Source organism: Pan paniscus, chromosome 2 (assembly GCF_029289425.2).
Source record: "Pan paniscus chromosome 2, NHGRI_mPanPan1-v2.0_pri, whole genome shotgun sequence".
Classification (NCBI taxonomy): Eukaryota; Metazoa; Chordata; class Mammalia; order Primates; family Hominidae; genus Pan; species Pan paniscus.
In genome coordinates, this window is record NC_085926.1 from 160,997,024 (window position 1) to 161,013,326 (window position 16,303).

The following is a 16,303-nucleotide window of genomic DNA, read 5'->3' on the forward strand; positions in this document are numbered from 1 at the left end:
ATTTGTCAGTTTTTCCACATATCTATAACACATTCCCTTTCTACTCACTTGACTCGATGTTCTATTTTTTAATATAAGCTGAAAATGTTTCAAAGACTCTCAGGAGTTCTCCCAGGTCATGTGAAATATAAAAAGTAATGAATCATCATAAAATATACAGGTATAGTTTATTTAATTTCAAGATAAATCACTAAGAGCAATTATAAATGTGTAAAAATTTGCTCATTTTTTAAAAAATTCAATTTTATTATAATTTAACAAGAAGCCATAAAAGACAATATAAAGCACTAAAATAACTTAGCCTGTCTTAACTCTATTCCTTCTTTCATATACGGAAAGATGGCTTGGGTTTTTATAATACATCTTGTCTATAAATGCACATATAAATTAATTCCAAACAATGACAATTTGCATTATAATAGAGAAATACTGTGAGTATCTTAATATTGTTGTACAATGGCATACATTGTCTTGACAATTGTTACCAATTTTCAATGATTGTCACTTTGTCCTACAGAATTAATAGGCCTGTGCTGTTTAGTTATTTCTGGAACAAACGTGTATTCTAATAAGCAGCATAAATCTCATGATATAGTTTAAATGTAGGAGCAATCTCAGAAATACAGGTGATAATAACAGCACAATTTTATTATTTGACTGCACAAAGTGCAGTGCTGCATAATATATATATTTGTGTATGATTACATTTTCTTTTTTTTTTTTGAAAAAAATGTTTTGCAGTGAATAAAAACATTGAGGCAGCATATTGAAGAAACCACAAGATACTAATTAAGATCTTTGATTTAGTGTGTGAAAGCAGTGTTCAGCAATCAAAATATATGTATTTGATAAATGAGTTACTAATACTATGCAAATAATTCTGCACCTTGTATGAGATGAGATTTCATTGTGAATTCGATCTCTTTAGATGAGCACACCTGCATTTTATTGCAGTGTTAGGTAAACACAAGTTTTATCAACTGCTTAAGGTGTTTTCCAATTTAGAATCAAAGCAGACTCTTAGAAACTTTCAAAATATACTCTTCAGCAATAGCTAATTGATACTGCATAACATCCAAAATGGTTTATTCATCCTAATTCAATGTGATTCCTTCTTGAAAGACCTTTACTATATTCTCTGATAAATTGAGCAATTAAAAAAGTTAACCATCAGGGACATGAAAGCTCTCCTGGAAAACATTCATCACCCTTTTTCAATGTGAATAAAAGCAATGTCTATTGTGACCTTAGAATCTGTTTTAGTAAAGAGAGAAAAATATGTTTTCTAGAGGAAGTAAGTGGTAACAAATTGTGAAAAGAAATATTATAAGATATCTCTAAAGAGTTCTCATGTGAAAGCCCATTCTACTTTGGTAAGGAGTTTGATGGAAAGATGCAATGTAAATGAACACCATCAATAACATTAATTACCTACTGCCTCTGCAGATGTGTGTATTACAGACACCAGGCCAGACGGATTTTACTAAAGCAAGACAAACCCCTGAATCATACAGCCATGAAGGGCAAGCTCTCTGATAGAACTAGTTAAAGCTGACTTTATCACTGAAATAGACTTTTTATCGATTAAAAATGCAAAGGATGCCATCAAGCCTGCAACGCTAGCCAAGACAATACACAGTACCATAGAGAAGCAAATCTCTAGTTTGTAGAATCCTTCATGCATTTTGGAAACAATGCAGGGAATAATACAATTAATGATTGATAACTACTTGTTTTATACTTTATCACACTCAATGACCCTGTATCTAACAGATTTCCTAAAGGTTTTGCAATACTCTTCCTAACTTCTTTGCTACTCATGTTAACCATTTTTGTTGTTATATTCAGTAGACATACAAAGAGGCAATGCATTTTATTGACTTGGAGAGATATATCAATTTAGATAGAAAATACATTGTTTAACGATATTGTAATTTTAGAAAGTATATCCATTCTTTCATGTAAAAACATAATAAACACATAAAAACAAAGAACATGAAAAAAGTGACAGCATCACATTTTGGGAATCTACCAAGGAGACGGCTGACTGGTTACTGCATAAGTAAACCAGCAAGAGTAGTATCAGTCCATTCATGGGGAAAATACATTAAGAAGCCTGAGGATATATGCAATTGCAGCTCAGGATTCCATGTGCCATCTACTTTTGAAAGTAGGGATACAGGTTGTCCTAAACAAGAATGAGTATTTAAAAAGCATGAGTAACAATTTAGTGTAATGGTGAAGAGAAGTATCTTGGGCCAAACTTCTTTTTTTAATTTATTTATTATTATTATACTTTAAGTTTTAGGGTACATGTGCACAATGTGCAGGTTAGTTACATATGTATACATGTGCCATGCTGGTGCGCTGCACCCACTAACTCGTCATCTAGCATTAGGTATATCTCCCAATGCTATCCCTCCCCCCTTCCCCCACCCCACAACAGTCCCAGAGTATGATGTTCCCCTTCCTGTGTCCATGTGTTCTCATTGTTCAATTCCCACCTATGAGTGAGAATATGCAGTGGTTGTTTTTTTGTTCTTGCGATAGTTTACTGAGAATGATGATTTCCAATTTCATCCATGTCCCTACAAAGGACATGAACTCATCATTTTTGCAGCTACATAGTATTCCATGGTGTATATGTGCCACATTTTCTTAATCCAGTCTATCATTGTTGGACATTTGGGTTGGTTCCAAGTCTTTGCTATTGTGAATAGTGCCGCAATAAACATACGTGTGCATGTGTCTTTATAGCAGCATGATTTATAGTCCTTTGGGTATATACCCAGTAATGGGATGGCTGGGTCAAATGGTATTTCTAGTTCTAGATCCCTGAGGAATCGCCACACTGACTTCCACAATGGTTGAACTAGTTTACAGTCCCACCAACAGTGTAAAAGTGTTCCTATTTCTCCACATCCTCTCCAGCACCTGTCGTTTCCTGATTTTTAATGATCGCCATTCTAACTGGTGTGAGATGGTATCTCATTGTGGTTTTGATTTGCATTTCTCTGATGGCCAGTGATGGTGAGCATTTTTTCATGTGGTTTTTGGCTGCATAAATGTCTTCTTTTGAGAAGTGTCTGTTTATGTCCTTCGCCCACTTTTTGATGGGGTTGTTTGTTTTTTTCTTGTAAATTTGTTTGACTTCATTGGCCAAACTTCTTGAGGTTTTCAAAAACTATGTTACCTTGGGCAAGTTGGTTAGACTATCTCTACATCAATTTTTTCAATAGGATTACCTAACGCAAGGGTTTGTTGAGAGAAATAAAGGAATTAATAAGCATAGAGTCCTTGAGCAAGTGGCATGTAGTTATGACTCTATGGGTGTTGAGATGATTATTATTTATATAGGTTGCATACAAAACAGTTATTTAAACACTAGATTCCATTTTTAATCCTGCCCCAACAAGGCAACTGTGCCAGATGACATGAAGTTATATTCTTTCCAGAGAATGTAACATAGAAAGGCTCTCCTTAAAACATGTAATTGAAGGTGAAGAAATATGCCTTAATCAAAAGATGGGGATTAAGTAGAAGCCTACACAGTAAAGTTGATGTCTTTAGCTATTTTAAATATCAGCTCCCTAAATACTAGCAATAATCTTTTTACTTCATAATCAGAAAAATGAAAAATTTATCTTTAGTTAAAATGATTCATTAAAAAGAAAAGGTCTAATAAAAGACTTGTTGGAAATACAAAAAATTAGCCGGGCATGGTGGCGGGCACCTGTAGTCCCAGCTACTCGGCAGGCTGAGGCAGGAGAATGGTGTGAACCTGGTAGGCGGAGCTTGCAGTGAGTGGAGATCGCCCCACTGCCCTCCAGCCTGGGCGACAGAGTGAGACTCCGCCTCAAAAAAAAAAAAAAAAGAAAAGAAAAAGACTTTTTGGGAGAAGCTTGAAATACAAAGAAAAAACAAAACAAAACAAACAAAAACACATTAATGGCTTTGTGATACAACAGTATTCTAAACACCACATTATCATTTTTGGCTGATTTTGCCTTTCAATTTTAGTGAGTTTCAATGGTTAGTTTAGAACATGATCTGTTTTACCTCATGAATAGAAATTTTACAAATCTGGCAAAGAAAAAAAAACCAAGCAATCAATAAAGCGTGGCAATTAATGACTGCTGAGAAAAATAATAATACATTAAAAATACATTTAGAGGATAATGCAGGTGCATGACTTGGCCATACTAATATATCCTCCCTCAAATCCCTAGGAACCCTGCTCTTTTTACTGTCTCTGTGGTTTTCCCTTTTCCAGAATGCCATACAGTAAGAATAATACAAATACAAAGCCTTCTCAGAGGGCTTTCCTTCCCCAATGTACCAATATACATGGAAGGTTTCTATATGTCTTTTGGCAATTTGGCAACTCATGCAGTTTTATCACTAAATAATATTTCAATGTATAGACATACTGCAGAGTATCTGTTTACATATCTGTGGACATATTGTTTCCAGTTTTTGTCTATAATGAATAAAGCTTTGTAAACATTGATGTGCATAATTCTGTGTGGACATATATTTTCAATGAAATCGGGTAAATACCTAGAAGTGTGATTGCTGGATATGTGATAAGACTGTGTTTAGCCTGAAAGAAATTGCCAAACTGTACTTCAAAGTTGCTGTATCGTTATGAATTCCAACTATAAATGGATTGGAGTTTCTAGGGCTCTGAATTCTCGCTAGCATTTGGTGTTGTCAGCATTTTGGATTTTAGCCATTCTAATAAACATGCAGTGATATCTTGTTTTAATTGACAATTATCTAATGATGTGTAATGTTGAGTACATTTTCAAATTTTCATTTGCCATCTTTATAACACCTTTGGTGAAATGCATGCTCAGATAATTGGCCTATTATATAATCGAGTTGTTTGTGTTATTACAGTTGAGTCAAAAGAGTGCTTCATACATTTTGGATATAAATCTTTTATTATATATATGTTTAGCAAATATTTTAGCTTGCACTTTTATTCTCTCTCTCCCATTTTTTGACTGTGATTTTCTATATTCATAGGCCTATTCAGGTTTTGGGGTAGGAACTTGCCCTGTGACATCAACTCTGATGGATTTAAAAATAGTTGTTTATTTTCAGTTTGTTCAGCTTATTGTTGTTTTGGTGAATACTGTAGTGATTATTTCCAAGCTCTTTACTTGTCAGGGCTAATACCATCTTGCAGATGACAGACCGTGGGACTTCTCAGCCTCCATAATCATGTGACCCAATTCCTAAAACAAAATTATGTATGTGAAAAATATATTTCCTGTTGGTTCAGTTTCTCTGGAGAACCCTGACTAATACAGTGGAGTTAATTATGTCTGCAAGTCCCTCTATTATGTAAAGTGACATATTCATAGACATGAAAATTCATAATATTCAAAGTCCTTGGAAGTAGGGTGGGAAATTGTTTGTAGAAAGGAACATTTTCAGAATTTTGCCTAGAACACCTAAAAATAAGACATACTTATTCCTTTAAAACAATTGAATTCTAAGCAATATTCTAAAATCTGTTACCTATTTGTAATTTAAAAATCTATTTTGTTTATAACCTTATCTTTTATTTACTTATATATACAGATACATATTAAAATGTTTTCTAAATGTTAATAACAATAACTTTGGTTGAGAAATAAATTTATTTTCCCTTCACCATATATATGGTATGGTTTACTAATATGTAAACACCTCCAATAATTAGGAATAACATCATCAGGAAGATAAAGAAGTTCAATTATTTTCCAGAATTAGCAGCTTCCAACTTAAAATTGAAAAGCAGGAAACTGAGTATTTAACCCTTTTTTATTTTTATTTTTTGTTTTTGTAGAGTAGTTATTTCACAGCTTTTCAGTAAACATTTATTTTTGGTTTCCACATGCCAGAACCTTGGTTTCTATATCAATCTCTAATCAAATTCCTGGAAGAAACTGCATCCAGAGGGTGAATGAATTATTATTGTATGGGATGGTACAGGACAAGGGCAGACACTCCAGCCAGGTTTGGAACTTTTGTTCCACCGGGAGATAGAACATGCCTCTCTCTAGTTCATCTAACTTTGTTCTGGAAAGACTTTGAGTGAATGCTTGTATTTATTTATTTGTTTATTTATTTATTTATTGTAGACAAGATCTCACTCTGTCACCTACGTAGAAGTGCAGTGGTTCAATCATAGCGCACTGCAGCCTCAAACCCCTGGCCTCAAGTGATCCTTCCAACGTAGGCCTCCCAAAGTGCTAGGATTACAGGTATGAGCCACTGCATGCAGCCTAATATTCATTAAGGCTTTGTGCTTCTCTTGCAACAGAGTACTTGCCCTAATTTACTTGATTACGCTTGGTTTTCTATTTTCTAACATCAGTTTGCCTTTTTTGATTATTATCTTAGTGCACTTGCCATTGCTTGGTCGTGGGCCACTGCTTTTCGTTTTTAATTATTCAAATCAGAATTTTGCAAGGCTTTTGAACTTAAAGCCCTGCGTTTTTAGTTTTGCAAATTTAACATTCAATACCTTGGGCTACCAATATGTTTCATTAGTGAAGCATTTTGAAATTATTTTATTCCCAGTTATTAGTCAGTATCCTAGTTTATTGACTGTCAGCAAACACCCTTCAACATGAATTACTATACTATATCACTCAAGGGTAATTTCAAACCCATATCTGACAATTTTCTAGTTATTGTTCCTTCAATATATATTTCAACTATTTCGCCTTTAATTCTCTACTGACAGTTATCTCCCCATGTGACATGTTTGCACAATATTAAGCACAACATTAACCTCTTGAATTATAAAAAGTGATGTTCTCCTCAGTCTCAGTCTCCAGCTAAAACTGAAGGTCCACATCCAAGCTGATGCAGGGAGACACACGAATTTAATAGAAATAGCTGTTTTCTCTTTTTCTTAGTCCTTTTCCCACTTTGGTCTGGGTATTGGAGACATCTGAGGCAGGTAAATCGTGAAGTTCATTGTCTAATCTCCAAGAAGAAGGTTACAGTCAACGACGAATACTTGTCACTAAACTAGGTAGTGTAATTTTTCAGTATAAACCCAGTTAAAATAGCAATGTATTTTAATATTCTTCATACAAATGTGATGACAAATATCGACTAGACATTTTGAGCTTTGAGTAGATATATTCATCTTTGGGCTGGATGGTTTATATCTCATGACAAATATAAATGATAATGATCACCACCAGCAGCATCTAGCAGAGTCTATTAGATGAAAGATGTGGCAGCAGAAGGACTTGCCATGTGTCGTGGTAACACAGGATTAAGCAATTTTTGTGATGACAAATGATATTCAAGGTGGCCAATTGTTAAATGAAAAATGAAACTCACTTTATTTTGTTTAGTTTTCTGTTTATTATTGATGATAATATGTACATACTTTTCATTTGGAATTTTTAAAGATGGAGAGAAAAAAGATTAAGTAATGTGAACTAAATTTTTGTAGAAGGATTTGTGCTAAGTTTTACATACATTTTCTAATTTAATTGCAAAATATTTGTTTGTGCATAGCTTATCTAAATTTTATTTACAAAGAACTTCAGTTTGGGGAGGATTATATCATTTTCCCAGGGTCCTTATTGGTGATAAATAGATACCTCATCTCTTCTGAGCAGAAGGTCTTTGAAACTATTTTATAAGAATCCACATTCAATTTCCTTTGAGTAAAATAAAAGTATTATAATTCAAATTCAACAGTGCATACAAAAATAATATTTTGTATACTTGGTACTGTTTGATGTTTTCCATTAATATATTTGTATTTTTTGACTTCCTAGTTTACCCTTTGATTTGAAAAAAAAAGAAGTATTATCACATTTTTTGAATAAACACTTTTTTATAATTTCATTTTATTTATAATGGAATCTTGGTTATAAACTGTATTTCAAGGAAATTTGATGCAAGTGAGTTTAAGTATTTGAAAATATATAAAAAATGCTACAAAATTATAGCATCAGGAAATCCAAGCTGAATGGAGTTTAAAAGTGAAAACAGTAAACTGTACTTATACGGAAAATCTTATAAAGCATTATCTCTCAATTCTGGCACTAATGATATTTTGGCCAGGATAATTCTTAGCTGTGTGAGACTGTCTTGGGCGTTTTAGGGGATGTAGCAGAGTCTCTGCTCTTTACCCACTAGATACCAATAATACTCCCCAGATGTGATAGTAAAATTAGTTTTAGACATTGTCAAGTGTACCTCAGAAAAAGGGAAAAATTATCCTGGCTTGAGAAACATTATTTTGATGAAAGTCCGCAAATTGCTTTGGTTATAGGCTGATGCAGTCAGTCTTCCTGGAATATCATCTCTTATGGGCTAATTGAATGTTGCAAGTTGACAATCTGAAAAGGCATCAGAGGTTTTCTTAGGAGAGAACAGAGGGAGGTCTGCACACACATTCTCTTTTTCTGAGATTTAAAGAATGTCTCTAATAAACTCATCAGGCTATAACCACATAACATGACAAGAATATATGGTACAATCTAAAAGTAGGTTGATGTATTTTATAGTAGTAGGTGTTACAGTAAAAATTTTGTAACCAAGTGAATTTCTGATTGTAGAATGTCCTGTATCCTGCCACTTTGAGAGACTTAATTAAAATTGTGTTAAAAGCCTCCATCATAGAGAGGTAGTACATGAATATCTAGTGACCATACAGATGAATAGAGTGCTCATATGGGCATACAACTGAGGATACTTGGGGAACACTGGTTTCTACTTGCCTGCCTCACTTCCCTTCAGCCCATGAATACCATCAAGGACTACTGACAGACCTGAGGGTAGGATGGAAATCATTGGTTTTCACAATATATCTAACAATTGTTATAGGTTCTGCTGAGAAATCAGGTTTTATTGGTTACAGTACCCTGCAGAATCAAGGCTACATGTCTGGGCTGCAAGTCTCCACTGTCATTACACTTGGTATGAGAAAAACACCTTGCCTTAGCCACCTGGAACATAATTCTGGCAACAACATCATTGAGACGTAGAAACACTCCATGAAATGGGAAACAGGAACTTTCAGGGAACTGATGCTGCCAGTGTAACTCTATAAAACAGCAATAATAAACATGAATGAGGCAACTTAGCTCAATAATCAGCCTCCCAAGTTTTTGCTTAATGAAACAAGGTATTACGACCTGACTCTTTGCCTGGATTATACCCTGGCATACCCTGTTTCTTTCTAAGAGTGATGAAACTGTGCAGGGAGGTGTCAGTGGAGATATAATACAGGCTTCTTACAACTTATAAACTAGGATTCCGGAATCATTTACTTTGCACTTTAAATGAAATGAAAACACATTTGATTACTGAACTAATTGATGAGGTTGGATAAAACAGTTACACTAATATATGCCAGATAAAAATAATAAGGTGTTTAAACATTTGTAGCCTGTTCTGTACTTAGATCTCTAAATTCAAGTGGGAGAGATTTTTTAATTTATTTATGGTGAGGTTATAAAATACAATAAAATATAATGAAAGCATCCTCACTTTGCATAATCTTTACCCTTTCTCTTTTATAAGATTGCTTTATCCCTTTTAATAGCATTAGAGATTTCAGGTCAAATGCTATCTGTTATGTAATTCCTACCATGACGGCCAGTTGCAGCATTTGGAATTCTCTGGTAATTAAGTGAAAGACCTTCTATCCTGGATTGGCCCACATATTTTTGGTTATAACTTTGGTGGTATTATCTGTCTTTTTCAAAATTGAATTTTGAAGTCTGGATAGACAGTATAGTGTTAGTTTTATGTTGTGTTTGTGTCTGTAGGGGTGTGTGTGCATGCATATTTGCATATGCATGTGTGCCTGGTTTAATGATTATAAACCAATTTGAAACACAAAAATGAAATGAAGCATTATTACTTCATTACCTCGAATAGTTCTACACACTACATTAGTGCCAGTTTTAGACTGGAGTTAGGCATATCTATTTTTGCTTCAGTTGAATTATCTTCTTTACGGCTATTTTTTTAAGTTTCAATTTTTTTTCTTCGTGTCAATTGCAGAACTTCAAGTTGAAAATTTTAGCTCTACTTTTTCAGATTTGGTTTCATACATTTCAGGTTCAGTTCATGGCTAACTATATCTGTAAAGGTCAATCTCTATGGACTGGATAATTATTGGCTGCTTTTCTGTATCAATTTATCTATTGTTTATTGTATTAGAGTTCTCCAGAGAAATAGAAACATAAGATGTAGAGATAGATAGATACAGATATAGATAGATAGATAGATAGATAGATAGATAGATAGATAGATAGATAGATAGATAGATGATATAAGGGAGGATTTATTATGACAGTTGGCTCACACAGTTATGGTAGTTAAGAAGTTCTATTATTGTCATTTTCAAACTGGATAACTAGGAAAGTTGGTGGTATAATTCAGTATGATTCTGAAAGCCTCAGAACCAAGAAGGTGGCTGCTGTATGTCTTGGAGTGTGAATGTCCAAAAACTAAGAGCTCTGATATCTCAGTGTAGGAGAAGATGTATGTCTCAGCTCAAGAAAAGAGAGAGAGAATTTTCTGTTTCTACATCTCTTTATTCTGTTTGATCTTCCCATGGATTGGATGATACCCCTCCCACACTGAAGAGGACAATTCTTCTTTACCCATCTGCTGATCAAAATGCTAAACTCTTCTGTAAATATCCTCACAGAAACACCCAGGAATAATGTTTTATCACCTATCTAGCCCAGTCAAGTTGAAACATAAAATTAACCATCGCATGTATCTTTCGTTTGTTTATTTGTGTTCGTTGGCAATAAGGAAAGGAAGTTAGTGATCAATTTATGTAATCCAAGTTGTGGTTATGTTTTTTTAAACTCAAAGCAGTTTCTGAAATGTGTTTTTTTATTAGCTTTTTCTGTTTTGTTTTGCTTTCTAATCATATCTCCTTGGTATCCCATTCCTCACCCTTTGCGTGACATCCACAATGCTCAGGTTCTCAGTTGTTTAGCACAAGAGGAACTTCAGAAATTTGTGTAATCTTTGATAATTATTACTTGACTGAACTGAACTTTTATATTTTCTCCAAGCCCATGGACTGCAATAAGCTGCAGGCAGATAATATCTTAATTCCTGCTGCAGGCCTCTGTCTAATTCTAGAGTCAATGGTTCTCTCAAATAAATAGTAATCCGTGCCACAAAGAGTTGAGAAAAAAAATTGAAGAACCCATGTGCATTCTGGAGCTCACAGTTTAGCTTCGCTCTTTCATCATCCACATCTTCCCGCATCAGGGCTTAGGGTTATCGATAAGAGCAGAAATAAATCTACCTCCATTTCTACCTTCCCCCATGTGTGTATGTGTATGTGTGCATTTGTATGTGTTGGCAGTAGGATTTGCTCTCCCTTTTATCTGAATTCTGAATCAGATGGAAAAATGGAAAGAAGGTGACCGTTTTAAAAAAAGACTGCTTAAATCTTGAAATCTACTTTTGATTGAGAAAATAGACATGGGTAAATATTTGAAAAGCAATTTCCTCATCAATATCACTGAGGTAAATTTATTAATATCATTAACTACCTTGACATTGTCAATCAGAAAGTTGGACAATAAAGATACGTTCATTATGGTATTTTTTCTGTTAGTATAGATTAAAATGTCTATGGATATGCTACTAAACTTTTATAAAAATTCAATTGTAATCATCTTCCAAAAAATAATCAAATCTAGTTTGCATTATCTTCCACCCCATTTTTTAGCACAAATCATTTTAAAACAAGACATTCTAAATAGACTTGACTTTAGTCATTTTTTCAGCCCTTTAAACATACCCAAAATATAAGTAAGAGTTAAAGTAAACTATCTTACTTCCCTTTAATTAAATTGTGGAGAATTTTATAAATGTCCCCAAGGATGGTCTGATCTTCTAATTTGGATTTGCCTCACATAAATAATAAACTTGTAACTTCAAAATACTGCGGAAATCTGACTTAAAGTCAATTATGCAATAGAAATGCCAAACTATATATCATTTAACCTTGAGGAAATTTGATCACATTCTAATACTATTTGCTTATTTACATAATGGAAAACTATTAGAGGTTTGAATAGCACAATTTAAACACATATTCTTTTATGGTATAATTTTAAAATCAGTTCCAAAAATTATATCATTTATTTGAAAAAACTAAGTAAATTGTTGAATGACAATCTGGAAGATTAAAATGTAAACTCATTGCCCTTTTTTGTCATAAATTTCAACGATTTTGTGTTTTTAAAGTGTGGAGATATTTTTACCAAGTTTTCTTCACATATTGATAAAAATTACATGTTTTGCATCTGTTTCTAATTCTACTATATCTATGTTGTACATCTGATTGGAGAGTAAATATCATGCAGATGCTTGAAAGTGTGTAATAGTAAAAAGTATTTTATTTATTGAATAAATATTATATTTTTCCTTCAGATTTAACTAAAATTCATAAAATAGCTTTTCTTCTTTTTCCTTCCTTCCTTCCTTCCTTCCTTCCTTTCTCTCAATCTTCCTCTTCATTTTACTTCAAAAATGTGTAAATGTGTTTTTAAGTACAAAATTAAGGATAGAAATAGTAACATTGAAGAATTTTTATTTCAGCACTAATATTTTAATAGGTTTAAAAATTTTTAAATTGAGAAATTTTTAAAATTTAAATATCATTTCTGTATTTTTCATTGTAATTCAGAAGGTTAATTTATTCCAAGTACAACCCTTTGTTTTGTAACAATGAGGAAACATTCTGAGAAATGTGTCTATAGGTAATATTGTTAATGTGCTAACATCTAGCTTTGTGTAAGCACAAACCTGTTGCTTACACAAATCTAGGTGTTATAGCCTACTACATACCTAGGCTATATGGTATATAGCCTATGGTTCCTAGGCTACAAACCTGTGCAGCATGTTAGTGTACTGAATGCTGTAGGCAAATTTAATGCCATGGTAACTGTATACTAAACATTGCTAAACATAGAAATTATAGTCAAAATATAGTATAAAAGATTACAAATGATACACATTTATAGGCTATTAACCATGAATGGTGCTTGAAGGACTAGAAGTTTCTCTACGTGAGTCATTTAGTGAATGGTGAGTAAATTTGAAGGCCAAGGACAGTACTGTACACTACTGTAGACTTTATGAAACTCTAAACTTAGTGTACATTAAATTTATTAAACTTTTTTATACAATAATAAGTTAACCTTAGTGGTCACATTTTGACTTTATAAACTTAATTTTTTTAACTTTTGTTCTTCTGTAACAACAGCTTAAAACCCACACATATTGTACGGATGGATAAAAATATTTACTGTATGTTTTATAGACACTATAAATGTAGGTTACACTAAATTTATAAAAATATACTTTTTCTTCAATGAATTAACCTTAGCCTACTGTCACATTTTTACTTTATAAACTTTTAAGTTATTTTAACTTTTTTACTGTAGTAGTAACAGCTTAAAACACAGTCATATAGTACAGCTATGCAAAAATATTTTCTTTATATCTTGATTTTATAAGCTTTTCTGTATTTTTATTTTTATGTTTTTACTTTTTAAACTTTTTTGTTAAAAACTATAGAATGACACACACATTAGCCTAGGCCTACACAAGGTCAAAATCATTAATATCATCATCTTCCACCACCTCCACATCTCATCCCACTGAAAGGTCTTCAGGAGCAAAAGGAAGCATGGAGAGGTAATCTCCTCCCACAACTTTGCCTTCTTCTGGAACGCCTCCTGAAAGGCCTGCCTGAGACTGTTTTAAAAAGTTAGCTTTTTAAAAATATATGTAAGTAGGAGGATTACACTCTAATGGAAAGCAGTATAGTAAGTTCATAAACCAGTATCATAGTTGCTTACTATTATACACTCTAATGGAAAGCAGTATAGTAAATTCATAAACCAGTATCATAGTTGTTTGCTGTCTGTATTAGTCTGTTTTCACGCGGCTATAAAGAAATACTTGAGACTTGGTAATTTATAAAGGAAAGAAGTTTAATTGACTTAGAGTTCCAAAAGACTGGAGAGGCAACAGGAAACTTATAATCATGGTGGAAGTGGAAGCAGTCACAACTTATATGGTGACAGGCAAGACAGCATGTGTGGGAAATGAAGAGACAAGAGCACCTTATAAAAACAGCAGATCTCATGAGAACTCACTTGCTATCATGAGAACAGTATGGGGGAAACTGCCCCCTTGATCCAATCACCACTCACCAGGTCTCTCCTTCAATACCTGGGGATTACAATTCAAGATGAGATTTTGGCAGGGACATAAATCCTAACTATATGAATCTGCCCTGATCCCTCCCAAATCTCATCTCCTCACATTTGAAAACCAACCATGCCTTCTCAACCATTCCCCAAAGTCTTAACTCATTTCAGCATTAATTCAAAAGTCCATAGTCCAAAGTCTCATCTGAGACAAGGCAAGTCCCTTCTCCTAGGAGCCAATAAAATCAAAAGCAAGTTAGCTAATTCCAAGATACAGTAATGGCTGAGACATTGGATAAATGCTCCCATTTCAAATGGGAGAAATTGGACCAAACAAAAAGGCTACAGGCCCCATGAAAGCCTGAAATCCAGCAGGGCAGTCAAATCTTAAAGCTCCAAAATAATCGCCTTGACTCCATGTCTCACATCCAGACACACTGATGCAAGAGTTTGGCTCCCATGGTCTTGAACAGCTACAACCCCATGGCTTTGCAGGGTACAGCCCCCCTCCTGGCTGTTTACCTGGGCTGGCATTGAGTCTCTGTGGTTTTTTTCAAGAGCACAGGGAAAGATGTTGGTGGATCTACAATTCTGGAGCACTGTGGCCCTCTTCTCACAGCTCCACTAGGCAGTGCTCCAATGGGGACTCTATGTGGGAGCTTCAATCCCACATTTCCCCTTTGCATTCCCCTAGGAGAGGTTCTTCATGAAGGCTTCATCTCTGCAGCAAACATCTGCCTGGACATCCAGATGTTTCCACACATCCTATGAAATCCAGGCCAAGGTTCGCAAATTTCAGTTATTTACTTCTGTGCACCTGCAGACGTAACACCACGTGGAAGGTGCCAAATCATGGGGTTTGCAACCTCTGAAGCAATGGCCTGAGCTGTACATTGGCTCCTTTTAGACATGGTTGGGATGCAGGGCACCAAGTCCTAAGGCTGCACAGAGCAACAGTGGGCCCCTGGGCCCTGCACGCAAAACAATTTTTTCCTCCTAGTTCTTTGGGTCTGTGATGGGAGGGGCTGTTGTGAAGGTCTCCAACATGCCCTAGAGATTTTTTTCCCCATTGTCTTTCGGCTCCTTGTTACTTATGCAAATTTCTGCAGCTAGCTTGAATTCCTCCTCAGAAAATGGATTTTTCTTTGCTACTGCATTGACAGGCTGCAAATTATTCAAACTTTTATGCTCCCTTTCCTTTTAAACATGAGTTTCAATTTCACATCATCTCTCTCAAGTTCAAAATTCAACAGATCTCTAGGACAGGGCAAAATGCTGCCAGCCTTTGTGCTAAAGCATAGCCTGAGTGATGTTTACTCCAGTTCCCAATAAGTTCCTCGTCTCCATCCAAGACCACCTCAGCCTGTACTTCAGTGTTCAAATCACTATCAGCATTTGGGTCAAAACCATTCAACAAGCCTCTAGGATGCTCCAGTCTTTCCCACATATTCCTGTCTTCTTCTGAGCCCTCCAAACTGTTGCACCTCTGCTTGTTACCCAGGTCCAAAGTTGCTTCCACATTTTCGAGTATCTTTATAGCAGTGCCCCACTCTCTGCAGTACCAACTTACTTAGTCTGTTTTCACATTGCTATAAAGAAATACCCAAGACTGGGTAATTATAAAGGAAAGATTTTTAATTGACTCACAGTTTCACATGGCTGGGGAGGCCTCAGCCTTACAATTATGGCGGAAGTGGAAACAGGCACAGCTTACATGGCAGCAGGCAAGAGATAGTGTGGCAGGCATAGAGGAAAGAGCCCCTTATAAACCATTAGATCTCATAACTCACTCACTATCACAAGAACAGCATGGGAGCAACTGCCCCATGATCCAATCACCTCCTACCATGTCTCTCCCTCCACACCTGGGGATTATTCAAGATGAGATTTGGGTGGGGACACAGAGCCCCACCATGTCACTATCATTATCAATTATTATGTATTCTACATAATTGTATATGCTATCATTTTATATGAATGGCAGTGCAATGAGTTTGTTTGCACAAGGATCACCACAAACATGTGAGTAACACATTTTGTTATGACATTGTGATGACTATAATGTCACTAGG